The sequence below is a fragment of the Cloeon dipterum genome, chromosome 1, assembly GCF_949628265.1.
Source record: "Cloeon dipterum chromosome 1, ieCloDipt1.1, whole genome shotgun sequence".
Lineage (NCBI taxonomy): Eukaryota > Metazoa > Arthropoda > Insecta > Ephemeroptera > Baetidae > Cloeon > Cloeon dipterum.
Window position 1 is genome coordinate 5,368,331 of NC_088786.1, and position 20,919 is coordinate 5,389,249.

The following is a 20,919-nucleotide window of genomic DNA, read 5'->3' on the forward strand; positions in this document are numbered from 1 at the left end:
CCAAGGTTAACAGGTACGGCTTAAATTTAGAAATTGTTGAGGCGTGTACGTGACATAATCACTACTTCTTCGCTGATATCTCTGTGTTTGATAATAGGACTGAACACGTGAATGGAAGGCACGCGAACGCATCTTTCTATGTATTTTAAAATTATTAAAATGAAATATCTAAAAAACCCGCTAAAACCTATCTCGATCGCAGCTGAACTGCAGAATACTTTTTCAGTGCTAAGCAAAATATGAGTCATTTCGTTGGAAATTCACATTTCGATTGAATTAACTATGTTGTAATTTTCTTTTGCAGCTGCGTTTATCCCCATTTCTGATTGGGAAATTAAAATGTGACCTGCGTAATCACTATACTACTTTTTAGTTTGTTGCCTTCTATTTCTAAGGAGGTAAGAAATCAAAGAGATAAATAATATGAGAAAAATATCATTTGACATAATACGTAAGCAATCAAGTTGAATGATAAGATCTGCACTTTGCTGTCCTCGTTATATAACCAAAGTCCTTCTCGGTGCATTCACGGATATCAGTGAGATCCTTACAATGCAGATTGAAACATCTAGAATTGCTCAACTATACATATATGTACGCTCAAAAGGTGAAGTGGGAACGCGCAATAACACGAACCACGTGTGATAACCAATTTTATCAGGAAGCTGTCAATAACGATGACTAATGAGAGGCAATTAAAAAACCTTTCTAGGAAGAATATTATACAAATGGAAATTGCTTTACTGGCGGAAAAGTGTTTGCTCAAATGAAAATAATACATATTTGTGTAAATCATGAAAAGGTCAAATAATAAAAGGTATATTGTTAATAAAATGTTATAGGTAATCGTTACCTTTAAACGATCTATTAAATTGAACAAAAAGTTTTAAATTGCAAAATATCTACCTCCACTTCGGTATCTCCAAAGAGCAAACAACACAATAATATCTGAATTTTGTAGCAACGTAGAGATAGGTGTATTTATAATGCTTTTTCCACGAAATCAAATTATTATTGCAGCTGCCTCTCTCTCACATTGGGTTTCTGCGTTTAGCTTTCAGAAAGGCGATGTTGATATGTGGGTCATTCACTCTGCATGGGAGGCCGTCTTACAAATCATTCAATTACACCCCCGCGCTGCTGTCGCATAATACTAGCTGTCGCCTGCACACACAACGCGCGCAGCCATTTGCATCGAAACTGCAATGGCGCAAATGTTCATACTTCTCTCCAGCGAACACATAAACAAACATTCTTGTTGTGCAGTTTATTCTTGGCCAGAAAACTTATGGGCCGATTTCGCGTCACTCGCAGCACATACGCAAATGGGTGCGCAGGCAAAATATGTGTGTATTTGTTTGGACGACGGGTGCGAGCCGCTCTATTAAAATTCTTTCCATGCGACGCTGGGGCCACGAGAATTTACATGCGCGCGCGTTTGCTGGCTGTTTGCGTGTGCATGTGTGGCGGAATTCTCTTCTGGTCCCGCGGGTTTCGACGCCATATTTTATATGGAAATGTAATGAACACGACGATCAACGCGTGCCGGCTTGCTAGCTCAAGTGGATTTTCATCCGCACGCGCGCTGCAAAGCCTTTGCCAGCTCTGTTGTGCGGTTCCGGTCCCTCTTCTCGCACTCGAACTAAAGGATGAGACAGCCGGGAGTAATTTATTAGAGTTGAAGAAGCCAGCCCGTGAATTTCGCGAGTTGCGTTTGTTCCTGCAGATTGATCTCCGCTGGCGAAAGCCAAAGCCAAATTTCGAGCAGAACCGATCGGCTAGAAACTAATCGCTGCGAGAGACAATTAGCTGAAATTGCAAAGAACACTTTGGTGTGCGCAGCAGTGATGGAATCGAGTCTGGGTGGCGGCCGTGCGTGCGTTCGCTGGCACAAGTTAAATTGCCCAGGCTTCAATCAATTCCACGTGTCCCAGCAGATCAAATAAAATTCCCAGCCAAATTGTTACAACTTGCTCGTCGGCTTTCTCCTCTTGCTTTTGTTTCTCAAAACCAATTTCCACAACTGGAAAAGTAGACGCGAGTAATAGAGTTATATTCTCTCTTTTGCTGCGTATAGAAGCTGCTGGGAGAGAGTGTAGCACTGTACAATAAAATAAGGATTCGCTCGTGGCGAAATTCAGCCTTCACAATCTTGTGAATGTTTCACAAGACTATATAATGGTTTAAAGAAACAAGTAAACGACGGTCACACGACTTACAATAAACGAAAAGGCTTTTTTAATAAAAATTTGTAATGTAAAGTGTGATAAGTGAAATTAAAAGTTTTTGTTTTAAATCTTGATATAAGGCAACTCTGATCGAAGGAAATAAGATTCTTAGTGTATTAGACAAAAGTTTATCAAGGTTTCGTGATAGATTGCACGGTACAGAAACAAAAAAGTTGTTTGTTGATGCCAATGAATGTCAATATAATAAAAAATATGTTTTAAGCTGAAATTAAAGCAGCTATTTTGTGTATGCCGACCTGTGTTTTTTTAGTAACAAGGATGCTGGTTATTTTATAGAAATAATATTTATTGAAACCTTTACAAGTCCAGCCAATTCTGCAAAATTATCTGCTGGTGTCTCTCGGCTGCACAGGGCTGCTCTCCTTATAAATATTAGTGTTTGGCAATATTTACAAGAAACAATAAATAAATTGAAATTTTATTGCTCCAGAAAATAAAATACCGCTTTCAGCCAACGTAGCTTCATTTATTTACAATTATACATTAAAAATTATTCAGTGGAATTTTAGCTTTAGGAAAATCGGAATTTTCAGGGGTAAACTCTACAGGAGAATCCCTCCCTTTCTTATTCTTTATGCAGGTCATCAATACCAAAGAGGCTCCTCAGTTCCAGCAGCCTGAACAAACACAGCGCCCCCCAGAACTTTATTCCCAAATTCTCTACTCGCGTCGAGCATCCGGGTCGCGGAGCGAGCAAACATTGGGGCCGCAATTTTTATTATTTATGCGGGACATAATGAGCTGGAAGAAAGTGCAAGTCGGCGGAACGCAGGGCAAACGAGCGAGCAGGTCGTTTGCCTGCCTCTTTGTCATCACACACGCTCCTTTAAAGATGCAAACATAGAGGATGCTGGGAGGTCCAGGCGATGCTAAATAAAAACTGGCGCGGCATTAGGTATGCAGCAGCCCTTTCTTGCTTGCTTCTGCCTCTCATGTGCTCTGAAAGAGAACATCACGACCGGCAAATTGAGTTAGAGAGCTGGTTTAATGTTGGATGAAAGCAGCAACCTGCCCTCGAGTGGATACGCGAGCTGGCCACCACAGAAAACAAATGCGATCCGTGGCCCAAAAACGCGGGCCCTTTCCCTGAATTTTGCCAGCTGACCCGGCCAATTTCACAAGAAAGATCTACATTTTCGGTCAGAACGGATGGGTTCAGGTTAAACATATATTTTATTCTTCAATGCATACTGGTTTTGCGTCAACCGCTTTTGAGGCATACTTGATCAAATATTTTCTTTCTACGAACCTGTAAATTAAGGTATTGCCAATTCTGGGGGCTCCAAAATCCAATTGACGAACATGTTTGCATGAAATACACCATCATATGTCATTTCTCCGTGGTTATTTATTGACAGTTGATAAGCGCCATGAAATTTGCTTTGATTTTGCGTTGTAAGTGGAATCAAATTTTGCATGGTCGAGCGTGTAATCACTCTCTAGGGCATAATTTGTCCGGGCCTCTCTATGATTAATGTTGATCAATAAGTAATCTTCATGCTGCATTGGTGGTAGATGTGCGAACCAATTTACATTATCCAATGCTGATTAGTAGATTATCGTTAGACCCAAAGAATCCATTCATAAGGGTGTCTATCAGCTGGAGATTCTCCGACTTTCATGTTGCAATTTTCCAGTGCAAACTGATTTGTGTAATTAAACTTTGTGATAAAAACCGTAAAAAATAGCAAAGTTCAAAAAGGCCATCAGTGATAGCGCATGACTGCAAGCGATAAGAAATTATGTTATTTATCACTCCGCTGTTGTGCAATAAGTGAAACTTATATTTTATTGACGAATTTTAATCAATATAAGGAAAAAATCAGTTTTTACTATGAAAATGATCAAAATAAAAAAGCTGACTCGTCGAACAGACCACTCGGCTTGAGGTGAACAAAAGGGCTGACGAGAGGTGGAGTGCGCCTCTATTGATTTGCTAATGGTGCTCTAATTACAATACAGCCACAGCTCACGAGCTCGAGAGGAGGAGCAGAAGGATCCGAGTGCGCCGAGTGTCCGCCCGCGATAATTGGGAGGCCTCAAAATCCTTCTTAACAAAGCCAACCAATTTGCTCCGATAAAACCACGTGATGTAAAGAGCAGGTCGTCCTTCTCTCTTGTAGAAGAGAGCAAAAAAAAAATAAGTTTGTCGCTGTGATGAGGGCGTTTTTAATCAAGCAAAGTTTTTTATACGAAAAAGTTGAAAATGACGCTCACATGCGGTTTAATGCAAACAAGCGGTTAATTTCCCGCGACCCACTTCCATGCCTAAGCAATCTCGGAGTGGCTGAAAATAGCGGGCCGCCAAGGTCGGATACGCGCGTTTAGCGGCGTTTGAAAAAGATAAAAGGACGCGCAAGAGTAGCGGTTGAGACCTTGCACCAAAGCGGCTGGTGGAAGCTGACGCTTTGACACGTTCTGTCACGACAGCAAGTGCAATTAGCCTCCGCCCGCGCGCACAGTTGTCGACTACTACACGTGCTCAATTAGCGGCCAAAGTGACACACCGCCTAATGAGTTTTATCGTCTTTTAAAACTCCCGGCTGGCGGCAATAATTGTCGCTAATGAAACACAGCGTGCCGTGAGAATATTTCTACTCCCAGAATGCAAATGATTTTTCGCCCTGCTCCGACTGCAAACATCACCAGAGACTCGTGTCTGCGCTCAATTGTATATAGCACGCGCACTGAACAGTTTGCAAACTAATGCGAGGGTGGATAGATAAATTAGCGGTTGGCGCAACGAACAAGAAGCGTGCGCAGCTCGTCAAGCGTGTGCTATTTTGCTATTCAAATGCTGGGCTGTGTCAGCCCAAATGTCGCCCGGTTTCGATGAACAACTACTGATGCGAGAGCGCACCACAACAGAGGGCAACATCGACGAAAACGCTCATTTCCGCTGGGAAACCACGCGAGTGTGTGTTTCTACATCTACCCTAATTAGGCACCGCAACATGAAAGGTCGCTGCAGTCGGGTTGGTTGCGCGATCTGCTGCTTGTCAATCAGGAAAGATGGAGCCCGCCGAACCGCGACTCACACCAACGTACACGTATGATTAATTTCACAGGGGAGTGTGACACATAGAAGTAAATTGTTGGGGGAAATTATTTTCTTATTATTACATGCAAATCGGTAAGTAATACTGTCACATTTGCTACAGAATACAAAGATTTTATTATTAATTTGTAGGATTAGATACCACATTAAAGTATAGCTTTTACAGACCAAAAAATTAAGCAAATTTTGCGTTTTTGGCTATAGCAAATATTGTTTATTGAGTTTATTGTTTGTGAAATTTAGCAACGGTAAATCCCTAAAATGTGTAATAATGAAATCAGGACAGAGTAACAGTCAAATTTTAGGTTTTGCTAAGTTTCTTGAAAAAATTAACGGTTTATCATTTTTTTCACTTAATTTTGATCCTTTTCCTCGCGATCTATCCAATAGTGTGCAAATATCATGATGCAAATTTCCCTTCTGGTGAAATAAATCATGATTTCTTACAAGGAGACAATGCTCTCTACTTGATTAGCAGGAAAACTTTGGATGGTATTTTTTTAATTGAAACGCCACCTTGGAGTATTTTGCTTTCCCCTGCTCATATTTAGATAATGCTTCAAGTAAAGATAAAAGCAATTTTTCTGTTAAACGTTACTTAAAATTACAAGCGCCAACCTAAGAGATCTATATGTAACGTGTTTTGCAAATTGCAAATTTACAAAGGGGCTCGCTGTTACTTTCCGACTTTTAGTATCGAAATTTCAAAGATGACCTTATGTTAAATTTCAATATCGTTGCAATAAAGGTTATGAAATAGATAACCACACTAATTAGTACAGAAGAGCAACTTGTAAATTGCGACGTTATCACTTGACTGTTCAGTGTGTGGCACAGATAAGGATGTGAATCATCTTTCTGCGATTTTTCGTTTGTTGCCTGTAAACAAATAGTTAGGCAAAATCAGTAATGAACCTAACTATCCTTATACCAGCCCAACTTTTGATGTCGTCCCTCTATATGTACTACGGCCAGCTATTGCCAACTTCATAAATTGTTACACCTCTTTTAAATTGAAGATTTTTGCAGAGTAAATTATCTGCTTTCAGCCTCCACATGTTACAGTATCAATTTTTTTTCTTTTGGTTTGGCTCTCTCAGTTTATTAGTACTCTATCAAAAAACGTTTTGAAATAACTGTTTCCACAACGCTAATAATTGTAAGACTTAATACTCAAGTTAATCTTTTGCCACAAGGCTACAGATTATCTATTATCTACACGAGCAGTTATTCGCGAGATTGGAGGTCAATTGGACGCGATTTTTCAGCGTAGAAATTTTTAGGTGGCAGTTATATTTGCTTAAAGTACTTGTTAATAGATGGTGAAATTCCAAATTTGAAGCTCGGGAATGGGGGCGTTCCCTATTTTTTCGGTATCTAAAAAATACCCGAAAAACAAATTGTGTTAATGAATTGAATACTGCAACTCTTGACTGCATTGAGGTATCACCTTGAAATTTTCACTGCCCAACCTAGTTTTTGATCCTGAACAACTTTTGCATTTACAAAAAATTCGCAGGTCGAAGGTCAAGGTCACCTTTTGCGACCTTTTTTGAAAATTCAAAATTAAGGGATGATAGCCCCCTACGATGTTTTTGGGGTTCAGGGCTGAAATGTAGCCCGTGAAATTCTACACAAGTACACCAAGTTTCATAGGTGCAATCGCGATACTTTTGCTGCAATTCGAATTTGAAGTTTGAAAACCGGCTCGAGGCCGCTTTACCGCGCGTGGACTTTGAGCAGCGAGTTCACCTCTTGTTCTTCAAATTGATTTTTTTCGCATTTCAATTGCTTAGAAACACCAATGGGGCCTCGGGTAGACCAAGGAAGGTCAAAATCGACCTTCAGGGTCTGTTCCTGACGTGACCCTGAGATCCGAAATATCGAAAATTTCCAATTTGATCGAACTTGGTGTCCTTTAATAGGTTTTCACCACCGTAGAGCTCAAATATACAGCCAAAACTGCCGAATGACAATCCTGAAACCGGTTCTTGAAATAATTGTGGTAGACATTCATCCAGACGTGATGTGAGAAATGGTCAAAATTTTGAAATTTTTAATTATGAAAAGATACTTCTTATTTGCACATATGAAGTATAATATGTGCTGATAATAAAGGATCTTATATGCTTAATACTATGAAAAAATGTTATTAAATGCAATAACAAATAATCTACTTTTAAAAACTAAAAAAATTTGTTTCCTTACATTTTTAAGTAAAAATTTTAAAGATGTAATTTATTTGTTATTGCTCTAAATAAATTTGTTAACTTTGTAAAAAAAACGATTGGTTTTTTTAAAACTCAATATAAATTTCGTGTGTACAAAACAGAAGAATCTTTTCATACATTAAAAATTTCAAAATTTTGACCATTTCACACATCACGTCTGGATGAATGGCTACCACAATTATTTCAAGAACCGGTTTCAGGATTGTCATTCGGCAGTTTTGGCTGTATATTTGAGCTCTACGGTGGTGAAAACCTATTAAAGGACACCAAGTTCGATCAAATTGGAAATTTTCGATATTTCGGATCTCAGGGTCACGTCAGGGACAGACCCTGAAGGTCGATTTTGACCTTCCTTGGTCTACCCGAGGCCCCATTGGTGTTTCTAAGCAATTGAAATGCGAAAAAAATCAATTTGAAGAACAAGAGGTGAGCTCGCTGCTCAAAGTCCACGCGCGGTAAAGCGGCCTCGAGCCGGTTTTCAAACTTCAAATTCGAATTGCAGCAAAAGTATCGCGATTGCACCTATGAAACTTGGTGTACTTGTGTAGAATTTCACGGGCTACATTTCAGCCCTGAACCCCAAAAACATCGTAGGGGGCTATCATCCCTTAATTTTGAATTTTCAAAAAAAGGTCGCAAAAGGTGACCTTGACCTTCGACCTGCGAATTTTTTGTAAATGCAAAAGTTGTTCAGGATTAAAAACTAGGTTGGGCAGTGAAAATTTCAAGGTGATACCTCAACGCAGTCAAGAGTTGCAGTTTAGTATTCATTTACAGAATTCGTTTTTTGGGTATTTTTGAGATACCGAAAAAATAGGGAACGCCCCCATTCCCGAGCTTCAAATTTGGAATTTCGCCATCTATTAACAAGTACTTTAAGCAAATATGACTGCCACATAAAAATTTCAACGCTGAAAAATCGCGTCCAATCCACCTCCAATCTCGCGAATAACTGCTCACACAATAATTCATTTTTTTACCATCAATACAAAATTTGCAGAATATATTAGATGGATTAGATGTAATGCGTTTATTTTACTTGTCTTTGGCATTTGAGTCAGAATTAATTTTGACTTTTGAGTTGAAATTATTTTATCATCCCAATCGCAGAAGCCAGAATTCAGTTATTGAGAAATAAAGCTTTGTAACGATGCTGGTCGAAGTGTCTGAAGTTTTAAAATTGGAAACTCGTATGATTATGATGTAGGAGTGAAAGCTAAACGATTATTTTGAAAGGCTTCATCATTGAGACTTGACTGCTTTCAGAAAGCGGAATTTGCTTTGAAGCACATTCTTTTGCAAACTTGTTACGCACTTCCCCCGCGCATAAACAAAACACCTGCTTCCTTTCGATATTGCCAAAGGCACACATCAATAGATCACAAATGCAGCAAGCCGCAGAAAGTAATTAAGTTCCAATAAAGCGCGTGCTACAAACAGTTCCAAGTACTCTCCCGCAGCGTCTCAGGCGCTCCCAGTTAATATTCACCTTTGAAGGCATGCAAATTGGCAGATTTGGCGCTGCCTTTTCTTTTCTGGCGGTGCGTCGAGCGAAACTTTGAACGACGTGCATTGTTTCCGCCGTTGAGTACATAATTCCCTGGCAACGAGTTTGCTCGCGCGTAATGAGCACAGTTTTGCGAGAAGTTGCCTTTCATCGAGACGCTCAATCGACTCGCTGTGTGTCATTAAACTCGGTGTAGGGGAATAATGGAGCGAAGTAATGCAACATGCCAGTGGTATAGTTTGCATTTCACTGTCCCTATGCATACTCACATTAGAAGCAGCCCAGCCGTCTCACTCTTATCCCGCTAGAATCCTGAGCCAGCCAATTTTAAGAAGCTGATTGTTACCGTCAACTTTTTCAAGTTAGACAAGTAAAATATAGGCCATACATTTTCACTGGCCTTGTTTAGAGTATATAAAACCTGAATTTTGCAACAAACAATTTTTTGAGATGTTTCTGTAGAAATTGTATTTTTTAATTTCAAATAATATGAGCCATTGCAACATTGAAGCGATTCAGCTCACATTCACAATGCCGTGATTTGTACAAGAAGCGTCTCAGGGGTTTAGCTCGATTATGCGCAATCTTGATTGCGAGGAGGACACCTAGTTCTCTCTCAGTCAGAACTCGAGAGTGCTCTTTGTCTCTGTAATGATGCGGCTCTGGGCCTTCGCTCGAACCATAGACGAGTGTCTCTCATCTGCATCGTCTGCGTGATGTGCATAATTTGCACCGCTCCGGAGCACCGAGCACAACATCTCGCTAATTCGCATGCCAAACGTCACTAATGTCGGCCCAAGGGATGCTGTGTGCATGGGCAATATAATCTACTCGCTGCACCAGACAACCCGGTCGTCATAGACCACACTTAAAAAGTAGCTTTTTTGCAACTCAACAGTTAACCTACTTCCAGAGATAGGACCAAATGAGAAATTGCGATTTTTGTAAATCAAAAAATGCTTAAAACCAAACAAAGTGATTTCCCGATGTTCAAATAATTAAAAAATATCATGTTATCATGTGCATAATTGATTTTTACGATATAACGATGATGAATTGGAAGGTCAGGATAATATAATTGCACAAAATGCCCATCCAAAATGTTGTAAAAGCAAAAGACCTTTTGAAATTTAAAAAGAGAAGAAAATAAGAAAATACACACGCATCTGACCACCCATCTTCAACCCAGAGTAAAGCAATTTCGTGATTTCCTCATTTTTAAGTAATTTAATTTCAAATTAAACACTTCAGTAATTTCATTGCTTAATCAATTGATGAAAAGCCAATGGTCGGGTATGATTTGATTTAGGACTTGGACGTGCGCGCCATGCACTTCCCTGTGCACAACCCACAACTCGGCAATTTGTTTGCTCTGAAATAACTTGCCCAAGAAGAACATTCTTTCGGATTCGCTAAATTATCTGTCCCTGGGAGGAAATGCACTTGGTGCTGGGTAAGTGCAAGCTGCGGGCTGTTTTATTGCTTATTCACTGGCGGCAGAAGCAAAACTTTTATCCGTTCTCTCTTGTCAGATACACCGAGAGAGTGAAGCGAGGAAAGTTTGCACCGAGAGCAGTTATGCAAATTTAGTTTTGAACACTTTGCACGGAAACTGGCAGCAGTTTTCCCCATAGCAAAATATTATTATTGTGCCGCCGCCGTTGCGATACTTAAAGCAATTGCGCCTGGCTCAACTGCGCTGTTTTCCTCGTCTTTTCGCTACGAGAAAAATAAAAGAAGAGGAACGGCAACTTTCTTGGCGGCTGCCTTTTTCGCAGTAACCTCCCACCATATTCTCTCATTATCAGGGCTTACAGTTTCTCGCGGACAAAGAACAAAGCTTCGCAGCTAAACTGTTCGTGCGCAAAAAAGCTCGCGTTTGCCACGTAATTGTAAGCAAAGACAACAATTAATTGTTACACAAGTCAGGGAAGTGATGCATGCCACAAAACTTAAATAATCCATCACTAAGAGAGTATAAGCTTTGGAAAAAATTTCTTATCCTGAATTTAGAATTTTTTTACAGTTTTATTTGATATTTTTTGTTTTACAGAACTGCGCATTCACGGCTGCAACCCGCTCTGCCAGGAATGAGCAACTTTATTGAACCGCTAAGTCAGGACAAACTCCGTGAGCAAACGTGGACTCAATACAATGGCTATAGGCTTTGGAATAAAGTGAGACCATCATTAAAAAATAAATAAGTATATTAAAGGTGTTTAATTAAGTTCACACCACACAAATTAAGCAGTGCCATAAGCAGTGTGCATAAGGCGGACAAGACCCAGCCTTGGTCAGACCTAAAAAAACAGTCGTGAACCACACAAATTTCGTTTATTATCTTGGGCTCGATTTATTTAGATCATTTTAACTGCCACCAGCATGTTTGCAAACAAACAAACAAACAGTGCCGTGAAAATGCGAGAGGTCGACCCCAAAAGTATTTTCTGGGCCAACAATCTCTTTCGCGCTTTGCCGTCGGCAGGCGCCCTCTCGCGGCACCACCCTCTTCAATGTGAATGCTGGAAAAGCTGGCGGCAACATTGGTCCAAATGCGAGACATACGCACTGGTGCTACGAGAGAAATGCTCCCTCCGAGCACATGCAAACATAATCTCGTTGCTGCAGCACAAACAAACCCGGTTCTCTCTAGCAAAATACGCTCTGTGAAACAAACACCCGAGCAGATTGGCAAGACAAACAGCATGCCAGCCGACCAGAAACTCGATTTGTTCATACACACAGACACGTCTCACGCAAATTAATTTCAAATTTCTACCGCTGCCGACAGTTAATGTTGCTTTTTCCAAGAACCGAGAATTAATTGTTTTTCCACTAATTATTTTCAATTGAATGCTCAGTGAACAATCAATTATTGCTTCAATCAGAAGCTCGTACGTAATGGAAAATGATTTTTTCCTCGTTCAGTTAGCTAGAAGTACTCATTTCATCAGCTTTGATTCATATTTTTAACCTGAATGATACTGGTAAGCAATTTAAATTTATTTTACCATATATGTTTGAAAATTTTGACTGTAATTTTTTACCACTGCAATAAGCAGTGAAAAAAGTACCAATTTGTAATATAATTTTAAATGTGACCAATTTACTCAAATTTTAAAATGCATAACTCCTTTTTAGGTCTGAGCTGATGTCAATTCCTGCCGTCAAAAATTATCCAACAGTATATTATGGCATATGACAAGGGAATTAACTCGTAACAATGAGGTATCCCAAAGGGAAACAGCGGACATACAAGTGTTACAGCAAATTTTAGCGATAACTCACAGCGCTAACTGGGTACATTTTGGCTATTTTTTTCCGCTTCCTCTAGGGCCATTATCTTCAATTTAATCCACCATTTAAACTATTACTATAACATATGATTTCATGATGAAAGTTATGGAACATGCAATTTTTCTCGTGAGCATAATGAGAATAGCTATTCTAGGAGAAAAAAGAGAGCGATTTTAAAAGAGAGAACGGAACACTTTTATTGCTATTTAGCGGACATGACTGTCCTAAATCATGATGGTTTCAAGAGTTTAATAAAACGTAATTTAATTAAACTGCCATGAGAATAAGCGCGGGCATATATTTATTCTGCAGTCGTCGGGGCTTTGTACTTGACCGCATAATTTCGCTTCCTTTGGGCCCACCGAGTGTGCATGGATATGGCACGGCGTTCTTGCATGCAGAGCAATTACAGTGCGAGAGAGCGGGTTGAAGCAAATGTTCACATGCACACACGTACATAAAGTGTGGGCAAATACATCGGCGCGTTCATTTTACGGCGCGCTGCTGATAATTCGCGCGCTCGCTCGCTCCTTTTAATAAAACTACTGGCACACATACTCACACGCTAGCTGTAGCTAGGCTGTGTAGGAGCATAAAATTTAGCTGTGCGCGAATTGCGACAATAATTCTGCTTTATCTGCAACTGGGGCCAGTTAATTCCAGGCGGTGGCCAGCAGCGGCTCTCGATTATTTTTCCCCGCTAGAGACCACTTTGGAATCTGCCTTTTTATTTACGAGCCGCCCGCGACGTGTATATCCAGCTAGCCAGAGTGTGCGAATATTTTTTGACGCCGTGCCAAGTGGAATTACTTTTTATGGCTTTAAGATATCGCACGCGCAGCAGCCGCCTCTCGCTTCACAACGGCTCAAAGTACACACTCGGTGCGAATAACGTATACATAGGCAACAAAACAACCTTGCATCGAGCGGAAACAAGGATACGCGACGGTTAGAAGAACGCTTCGCAGATAAGAAAAATTAAGAGCGCTGCTCAAGATTGCTTCTGCTTTAAAAAGTGTATCGCCAATTTTGTATTCAAATATTGTGCTTTATTAGCAATAATTTAGTTTTTCCTGTTTAAATTACTCTTATAAATCAACGATATCGCCGTAATCGGTAAAGGAAATTTTCCTTAATCAGTCATTTTTATTAAACACTATTATGTGTACAACAAAGAAAATATTACAATTGGTCAATTTATTTAGCTGGGCCTTTTCCAGCTTGTGTCAGATTCATCATCATCTTGTTAAAATTACAACAACAAAAAATTAATAAATTAATGTAAAAATTTTCCCTGTAGGTAGCCCGTACTTGCCATTTAAAAATCACACAAACCATCTCAAAACCACTTCCCTCGACCCCCAACTTTTAACCTGATAAAGTTTAAACAACGTACGATATCGATAAAAGATGATGCTATTTTACTAATTAATCAAACATTCCCACAAAAGCGTTCGAATTTCCAAACTTAAATCCCTAATTTTTGGAATAGTTCAAAATTTGGACCGTGTAAGTTGCCCGAAACGTTTAAAATGTAATTGCTCTAAAGACTTAAACTAATAAGAAATTCATTCGAAACGGAAGTTGTCTGAAAGAAAATTATCCGGAAATAAGAAAGACTGAATAGACTGGACAGGCAATAGTGCAATCGCTATGAGCATTGAGACGAACATGTTTATTTTTCTATCTATATGATACTGTTTCTTTAGACTACCAGCTTGAACTTTGTTTGCAAAAATTCACTGGAAAATTCAATAAGAGTTAACTTATTTGATTAACAAATGTTTACATATTAAGTGATAATCTGTGAAAAGTGAAACAAACAGCCAGCCACTTCAGAGAAACATTTCTTCAGGTTACTCCTTAAACCTGTCTAAAAGTCGGTGGTTATCTTCTCAGGATATGTATCTGTTATTCTTTTTCATGAAACAAACACACCTCAAAATAGACTTGGAAAGACCGTGGTCGTCACTAAAATATAGATTACGTGTTCTCAAAGAAAAATAATGAGCTATCGCATGGTAGGTTTTCGTGGGCAACATTATTTAAAGGTTTCATCGATACATCTTGAAGCTGGGAGAATCGCCAAAAAATAACGTTATCATCTTTTGCAAAGTAAGAGCCTCTGTAGGACTTGTCGCCAGCTTCAAGATACCCATTCAAATAAATAAATCCATCTGTTTCGGACTACTTCCGTTTCAGATAAACTCCTTTCAGATAGATTATTTACGAATCATGTACAGCCCCCCTTAAAATGTAATAATATCTCACAGGCCGGTCCCATCTCTTTGAAGGTGCTTTATAAACAAATGTATAAACGAACACAAAAGCCTTGTTTCTTATGTATTTATTTTATTAATCTTTTTAATTTTACGTTGCGGCTACCTAAGTGGAAGCTCGCTGCTCAGAATATTTAAAGCGTAAATTAAGCAAAAGTGCGTGGAAGCCGACAGTTTCTTTGCCTTATTTACATTAACCTGGCATTGGCCGCCGAGGCGGAAAACGAGCAAGATTATATGTGCGTATGATGAGTCGGCCAGGGCGCTCTTCACTTTTGCAAAAAGCGCGGCGCGTGCTCCTTTTGCATTCTCTCTCGCATTCAGCCGGCGAGGTTAGCCAATTAAATGCGGCTACCTTATTAGAGTAAAAGCTTTTCGCCGTAGCCAGCCACTGAGCCGCGAATACATTTATTTAGCCCTCTGCTCCCTCCCTCATTTATTCACGGCCGACAGCAGAGAATCGTGCAGCGCGGCTGGCCGAATGCAGACCAGAGAGTCCATTCAAATCAACATCAATCGGAATAAAAAGAGGAGGCCACCGGACGAGCAGCACATATGCGATAAAAAAGCAGAGAGGGATCCTTCTTTTTGTGCCAATCACTCCAACCGGCAATCTCATTCCGAGCTCGGTTTTTTGCTAACGAGTTTTCCTAATTAAAATTGAATGTGAATTTAAGACCTCCGTTTGACAAGACAAAATTACGAACAGATAAGTAAAAAGAAACGGCGTTTTCCCTCTAAATTTGCGCTAAAACGCAACATTTTGCTCTCTGACTTCTACATACAAATGTTTAGAAATTAAAGTAATCTTTGGCTTTAATAATGAAGCACCATCAGATCTTCAAAATTGATTTGTAAAAAAATGCATTGCTAAAATTCAATTCTTAAATTTGGATCATTCTCTTTAACCTTTAAACTCTTTTGTTCAACAATGCAATCACCTATTAATAAGTTTTTGCAAATACATAATAGACGCTCCCAGATGTGTATATTGACTTTGAAACTGCGTGTAAATCTATCTTATGTTCAAAAATAAATAATTATATTAAAAAATCTAAAAAAATTATCTTATTAGTGATCTACGTCATATTTAGTGCTCTCCTTGTCCAAACTCCATAGAAAATTCATATTTTTATAAAAAATAGAGCAATCCCTTATTTTAATTTTTTCTTATGAATTGGTTTATTTACTAATAATAATTAAAAATTGAAAATAATTTGATTATTTTTTAATAGAAATAACCTGCAACTTATATTAAAATTAATTCAGTGATCTACCGAAAAAATATATAACTGATACGCAAGTGACGGCAGCGGCTCCTGTGCTAAATCGCCAGGTACAGTATAGAGATTTCAGCCGCCGTGAGTTTATGCAAGGAGTGGTGGTGCACACATGAAAGGCAAAGGGGAGCCGCAGCTTTGTTAGTCGGTAATGAAGCCGGGCCCGTGCAGCGCGACTCATTCAAACTCGCGAGAACAACTCGTGCGCACACACGTCTTTCATGTTGCTGGCAAACGAATTGCAAGCAAAACAGTTTGTGGTCTGCTTGCTTTCCTCACTCGCAGTGCGCGGCCACTTGAGCGTTGCACTGCACGCAAATGAAAAGCTTTGGTACAACTCTCCGCAATTTGCAGCTGGAAAGGTCGACAGCAAGTCGAGCTAAAAGCTTTGGTCTGGAATGGGTAAATAAACAAGATTCAGCACTGAATTAAAAATGCCCAAGATTCAGTGCGAAAAATGTAAACAAAAATATTTGCTGTCAGTAAAACAAGCCCGTTGACACGCATTTATAAAGAATTCTCAGGAGTGTCAAAGCATTGGGAGATTTTAGAGCGGTTCGGGGATCTAATACTTGCTGCCTAGTATTATTATTAAATATGTCAGAGATGGCAAAAGGTGGTTAGTTATGTGACTCGAAATGCTCAAAAAGCTGAACGGGCTGGGTGGAGCACCGGCACCGACTCGCCACTTGCTGGTTTTTGCACCTTTCCAGCAGCTTTAGGGACAAAATTCTGGTGTTTCAATAAAAGACCTGAGTGCGGGGAGGCGAAAAGATGGCTACGTTGGGCCCAAGCTTCTCTGCGGCCACTCGTGCTCCACGTTATCCGCTCAGCGGTGTTATTGGGACCCGGTGAGCTCATAGCCCACGGGATGTGATGAGCAAATGTTTAAAAATAAAATAAAAAATATCTTGTGTAAGGCTGTGCCAGGCGTTTTTTGCTCATCAGAAAACTAGAAAAGGCCATGAACAAGCTTTCTTTTCAGCACTCGTTAATTGGATTCAAAGTTTTTATGGTAGAAGCTCTTCTAAAATGTGCAGTGTAGGAGCAGAAGAGGCACTCAAAGTGGATTTTTTGGTTTCTTTTGCGAGCGTTTCAGTTTGAGGTGGAATTCAGGTGATACTGACGCTTGCAGCACTTCGCACAGTGGCCAAGAAAAAAATAGCAAGTTAATATATTGGTGTTCATTGCTCATGATTCTTACATTACAGTCAGAAAATACAATTACATGAACAAAGGCATCAAAATGACAAGCAGGATCTGCATGAGCGTGCGAAACAAAAAGTTGATTCGACGTTGTCACGTGCCGTGGAATAGTTAATAAATTAAAATTACATCCAAGACTTAATAAACAAAACTGTCAGTTGCTCCATTCTAACTCACGATCAGGAACAGGTTTCCTAGAACCCGATTCCGTTCACGTTTCCGCAGCTTAATTAAGCAATCAAACTATTTGCTTTGGATAGGAAACGACCAGGAAATAGCAGCTTGAAAATTGAGCAGCTGGAGGAGAAAATTATGCCTTCCGGCATTATATCTACCACCACTGCTAAACGTTGTTGTTGTTGTTGAAAGTTCACAGTACCATGGCGCCTGCGGCAATTCGCTTTGACGAACACTTACACAGCTGGCGGCTTTAATTTTGGAGCAGATTTTCGCCCACGACATGCAATAATCTTTCACACTCTTGTGTGTTGTTATCTAAAGCAAATACGGCACTGGGTTTGCATAAAAGCACTATTTTGATAGAAATTCATGCAATGCTCTCATGCAGTTTCAGAAATAAAACTTGCTCGAGCAGAAAATAAAAACTAATGAATATAAGAACCTAAATTTTGTGATTGAGCAAAAGTTTTTAGTGGCAACGACAGAATTGTTCATTTATTCCGACACTTTGCAGGCGGATAGGAGAGCTGAGAGCGGAAATTTTCACGTCCTGGAAATGAAATCTGCAATTATATGCGAATTAACATGGAGCGAGCGGCGCTCTGAATAAATTTCACTTATGCAAATCCAGCCAGCTCGCAAATTGAGCCTCTCTCTTTTGCAGCGGCAGCGAGTAGCCGAGCCCCGCGGCCTTAATCCTCGCGCGCGCACACACCTAGTGCTTTTGCCAAATTTAGCGCGCGGAAAATGTCATTCTCAACGAACACGCTAGCGAGCGAGACTAGGAAAGCCAAAGCAAGGTGTGAATGCACGCGCTAAATGCTACACTCGATCGCGCATACATAAGCGAGTACATGCCGCACATACAAATTGGGCTAAATATCATGCGGCAAAGGTTATGAGAGAAATTCCCAAAAGGGTCTGACTAATCAAGCAGAATTCCCGCCGATTTTTACCACAGCAGACACATCAAAGGGCCTCTTAGTAGATTGAAATTCGCATCTTTGATGAGCCGCCGAAGATCCGAGAGCCGATCGCTGCGACCCAAGTTATTAATACCGCCAGAAGAGCCGAGATGCGAAATTAGATAGGAGCTGGAATGCCGAGCAACGTGCACAGCCTTGCGGTCGAGCAGGTTGCATACCACAGCCCCTGATATTAAAAACGAGCAGTTGGGAATTATTGCAAAATGGGGTGCCTGTGTTTTGAGCTGTTTTAATATACTAAATTGAACTCCTTTTTAGGATATTATCGACTGTTTCATGAAGAGCTTTTTTTTGTGAAGGCAGAAGGAAATTTATTGTGAAGTCGGCGTCTCATGAAAAATATTATCTTGTTAGATAGAGGCTACATTTCTCGAGAGAATAAAGAGGCAAATTTAATACTGAGACACATCCGTTGCGTACTGCAACAAAACTAACGATTCGCTAGATATAAACAAAATGCGTAAAAACCTCTTAAATAATAATTTACAACGGCCGGAGGAGCTGGTAAAATGCCCTTTTCTGGATTACAAGTACGTATATATATATATTTTGGCATACAGTATAAGTTAATAACTCATTTGAGTCATTTTTACAAGGCGCTCGCTCCCCAAAAAGTTATTTCTCGCTTGACAGCCTGCCTCTATTCCAAACCAACAGCTATAACAATGGCGGCGACGAGCCGAAAACATAAATTTTGATGCCACGTCAGCTTTTCTTATTGTCACAATAACAGCAAGCCCCCTCTCCCTGACAAAACAAAAATATAGTATATAATTAATTCAAAAGGCGGTGGTTACGAATTCGATGCGACACACAAGAGGAAGCTGATCCTAAGAGGGATTTGGGAAAGTTTGGTAGGGTTGCCAGCGGTCTTCCTTGCTCAAAAGCATCATGGTACGGCTTACGAAATGCGTTTCCAATTCATCAAAACGTTCCACGTGATCCCTTTTCGATCTTGTGCATTTTTTTATCCCATTTCCCCATTACGTCTGGTCAAATAAAATTTGTTTGACATTAAAAAAGGTTGGCAACCGTAGTTCCTCAGCCGGCAGCGAGCACGTTCCCAAATCCAGCCGCCCTCGGGTAGCTAGATAAAACAGGGAAAAACGAGGGATGCGTTTTGTGTGTGTGTGTTGAGCACTTATTTCCCATTCTAATAGCCACTACGCCGCTCGCGTTTATGGCGGGGCACAAACCCAGATTTATCTGCCGGGTCGCTCACTACATATTGATCACAATAAAACTCTCCGTGTGTGTGTCTCTGCGTTTGTGTGTGCGGGGAAAAATATTATTTCTCTGGTGGCTGCAATCGAGCAGAGCGAGCAGCGAGCCTCTCTCATAAAAACATAAAGCCGAGGGGCAAAGTCCCCGCGAGGCCGCTCGAGCTGCGCAAAAAGGCCGTGCGGTGTCCGGCGTGCAAATTGCCCTCCGGCTTTTTGCTCTTCCGCGCTTAATTATTTTGATTAATCGCCGGCACTTTGCAGCATTCCCGCCGGGACACCTGTAATTGCAGGGACTCGCACGACGCCATTAATATTTCAGCGAGTAGCGAGCGAGCGCAAGTAGTGTGTTTCCAAAATTGTATCCAACGCCACTCAGTCTTCAGAGATCACATTTACTGTTTTGATGCGTGACTGTAAATATTAGTGATACGTGAAGAAAAATTTTCATTTATGTTGGATGTTAATTGTTAAGAGTGGATTTTAGTTTTAAAATTAAAATCTACTGTTCAATGAATATTTCTAAATGGAAATTTTCTTGAAGACTGTTTTTATCTTACGAACTCCTTGAATAATGTATTAATTTACAGAGACTTTTCCTGGTTTTAAGCCAGCAAAATACAACCATTTTCACTGTTTTTGTTTCCGGTTAACTGTATAAGTTTTTTTTTAATTGAAAATGATATTAAGGTAAAAAAATTTTAGTAGGACAAACGCATCAATTTGTAACAGAATTGATTTGGTTGGTGTATGCCTGTAAAGGAAGATTCACTCGAGGATTTCATCATGTCCAAGTTGAAATTAGAAGCAGCTTCCTTTCTGAAAATATATGGAAAAATAAATGCGCACTTCAGCGAGGAAGCTGCGACTATTTAAAACTTGAAAAAGGAATGTTTTTATTTAGGGTCCGTGAATTAAGTTCCTAAATCTACATTCCTATCATAATTGCTTCAGGTTTGGGTTCCAATCGAATTCAAGCATTCCACCTGACGTGAGTGGGCCTCAAGCATTGTCAAGGCATCTTGTTTTGCGGCGAGCACGAAACCCCTAGCACACACTTATCAAAAGTTAAGTAGGTAATTTTGTCAATTTCAAAGGCCGCTGGAGCAGATGATTGCCATCTTGAAGTCGAGCGCAGTTGGAGGAGTAGTTAGTCGGTGTTCGTTTACGCGCAGAGGCCCTTTGATGTACCATAATTGGATCCCGTTGCCTCTTATACATGCATGTATGCTTTAAGCCGAAATAATAAATCGGCGGAGCACGGCGCGATAATTACTTCAGACTCGCCCCAAGATCTGAGTGGGACGCATGCGAGCACAAAGGCGTCGCCAAACTTGACTCCAGTAGCAAAACAAGCGCACAAAGAACTCGGTGCGGCCCTCCTGGCCTTGTAATTTGTCCAGGAAATTAAATTTGCGCCTCTTTT